Genomic DNA, 3,099 nt, shown 5'->3' on the forward strand with positions numbered 1-3,099 from the left:
ATGGGAAATAAATATTTAAATCAAAACAAGCTGCTGATTATTTCACATTTTACTTGTGAGCAACGGCACATTTAAATCTTACAAATATAGTTATTTGGCTGATATCGTGATATGAAAAAATCTTATATCGCCCAGCTCTACGACTAATAAAATAATCGTTTGTGGCAGCCCTAGCTCAGATCTTCATGAGTCACTGACATTAGAAGCCTGTTTGTCATAAGCACAGAGGCTGAGAGGACGTCAGTGTTTGAGTGGGGATGGGATCATAAATGTCCTGGATCTGTTTTCCACACGTCGCAGTTTACTGAAGCATTTTAAGGTGCATTAATTCATCCATTAAATATTTGATTCTGTGCTAATATCACAATTTAGACGTTAGTTAAAAACACATTTTACTTGATTTAAATTATTATTACAGCGTGTGGCTGATCTGAGATCAGTTTTTTCTTTTTAAGACTGTTCTGTTTCGGGCGTGTAGACGAAGCTCCCGTGCCGTCGCACCAATCAGGTTATACACACACACAATACGGTAATATTATGTTGAAGCACAGTGCGTATCACTCCGCGAGGCTCCACCTACGACAGCCGTAACGCTCGGAAAATCCATCAAGCGGTGCGGCTTCGTAGCTCAACAAAGTCGTACTGAAACATTTGACAGATTTTTGAGCGCAGTGTACATAAAATCGGTTTGGTAATAACGACGGCCCGCTAGCATGCTCTACCAAAAACTGTGCTTTGTTGTGTGTCTGACGGACGAAAGCCAAACCAGTTCCACACCAGTGAAGCTGCAGCATTTTTACAAACCAGTTCTGGTTCATCAGTTTCATTCATTGATCCGCTTTCGCCATTCTCGTTCTCCGTCGCCGCCATGTGCGTATGTAAACAAAGGCACTGTGCATGTGCGTTTTACCCATATTCTATTGCGATATTTAATGTTCTTATAATGGCCTAACATTATAAGAAAATGTTAGGCCCCAGCCCTAGTCGCATCTTTGTTTGTTTCGGTTCTGTGTTCCAACAGCACTGAAATATCTTTATCTAAGAATCAGACATGAGAAACCTTTTAAAGACTGTAGCTGTGCTTTTCTGTAGCTCCTCTCGAGTCTTTCTGCTCGGGTTTCAGAGGAGCTGCAGTTTCTGGTTTAGTGCTGTCTCTTGTAGTTGCGGCCTTTCACCAGCAGGTGTCAGGCTTCCCGTTGATCATGATGAACCCAGCACTCTATAACTGTTAGTCATGGGCGCTGACTGTAAGTGCAGTCAGAACTGAGCAGAGGTTCCTGGCAGTCGTGACTGTGAGCCGCAGTGATCTCAGTGTTGGCGAGCAGAGGGCGGTTAAAGGTGATTTCCACAAACTCACTTTCTAACCTCAGGACGTAGGTGACCCTGTGGCTCCATGGGCAGGTGCATGAAATGCTTATTTTGGGGGGGGAAGCCTTTTAAAGGTTTTTATGTAGCAAACACGGGAAGCTTCCAGTGTCAGTAACCGTTAACCATAACCAGCCTGGGTTACTGGGACAGCTGCTCAAAGGTGTCGTGTTATCTCAACCAGGCCCGAGCAGTTAGTCAGATTTTAATGTTAGATGATTATTTTCTTTACATTAATGATGATTAACATGAAATTATTCTTGTACTACTTTTGCATCTCAGAACTGTTTTTGCTGTTGTACAGTTGCTTGCACAATGAAATTATGCAGCAAGACCACAAAGGTGAGAAAGTAAAGAAACCAAAATACAAGAAAGAAGGAAAACAACACGAGGACATTATGTACACTATATACACGACGTTTGGGTTAGAGATGGACCGATCCGATATTACGTATGGGTATCGCTCCGATACTGACCTAAATTACTGGATCGGATATCGGAGAGAAAGAAAAAATGTAATCCGATCCGTTAAATATCAAAAAAGCGCCTCACAAAACTTGTGACACGGCAAAACTCGGCTCATAACCGTAGCACGTCGGAGCAGTGTGCATCATGTGATAGAGCAGCTGTGACGCGAGACCTGTCGGTGGTCTGGTTGAGCGTTTGTAGCCTCGCTAACAACCCGACATTTCATCTCCGAGGAAGTGATTCCAGAGAGAAGTAAAGCAAGTGTGTAAGTTCATCTCTGAATGTTTGTAAAGCATTCCAGCGTTAAGCTTAACAACCTCTCTCTCTCCTGCTGCTACTTCAATCATGAAACTGATCAATGATCAGCTGATCGCAGGGCTCGCAAAATCGCTAGCCCGACGTCCCGGGGCTAGCGATTTTTCCAGTCGGGCTACCAAAATCTAACTCAGCCCTGCCCGTCGGGCTGTCATAGGAAGGGAAAATATGAATGTGCTTTAAGTTTTATAACTTCTGAGTGAATGTAGTTGCACGTGTACGCCTTTGAAATGGGTGTATAGCAGTTGTAGAAGAAGCTCCATAGTTTATTAGCCTAGCTTGAACCGGTAGCTCTGTAGACTTCGATATAAGTTTAGCCTATTTACCGTAGTGTCTTTTCAGAAATTGGGATTTGCTTCCGCATTCTATGCTTTTGCATTCTTTCGCCAATGTAGCTGAGTAATTATGTCACTGGCATCGGTGAGCCACTGTCAATATGTGACACTGATTGGTCAGTGACGATTAATTGTGCACCAATTCCTCTGACGTCGTCTTATCACTCATTAGCTTACTGTTCAAACGTGACAAGTGAAGTCTCCCGCAGCTTAAACATGTGAGAGGTTGATCACTGAGCGTTATGTGAGTGTGTGTGTAAAAGCAGCAGGACATATTTTAGTTCTGCTGAGCCAAATAAGACAGGTCAGGGTGAAGAAGTGACAGCCAAAGAAAAGCTTACCACAAAACGGAGAAGTTATGACAAATCAGACTATAAGGCAAAAAAAAAAGCGCAGCAGTTTCATGGACAAAAGAATTTCTGTGGCTGGAATATGACGAGCTAAATAACATGATGTTCTGCTGGGTGTGTTGTGAGTCGACAAGCGCCTTTGTTACTGGGACCAGTGATTTTAAGAAAGACCCCATCAGAACCCATGAGAAATGCAAGAAATGCATTATTGCTCAGTCTGCAGTATCTTTCCCAGAACAAACACCAATTGCAAAAAAACAGACTAA

This window comes from Pundamilia nyererei, unplaced genomic scaffold (assembly GCF_000239375.1).
Source record: "Pundamilia nyererei isolate P.nyererei 1_Seehausen unplaced genomic scaffold, PunNye1.0 scaffold00238, whole genome shotgun sequence".
NCBI lineage: Eukaryota > Metazoa > Chordata > Actinopteri > Cichliformes > Cichlidae > Pundamilia > Pundamilia nyererei.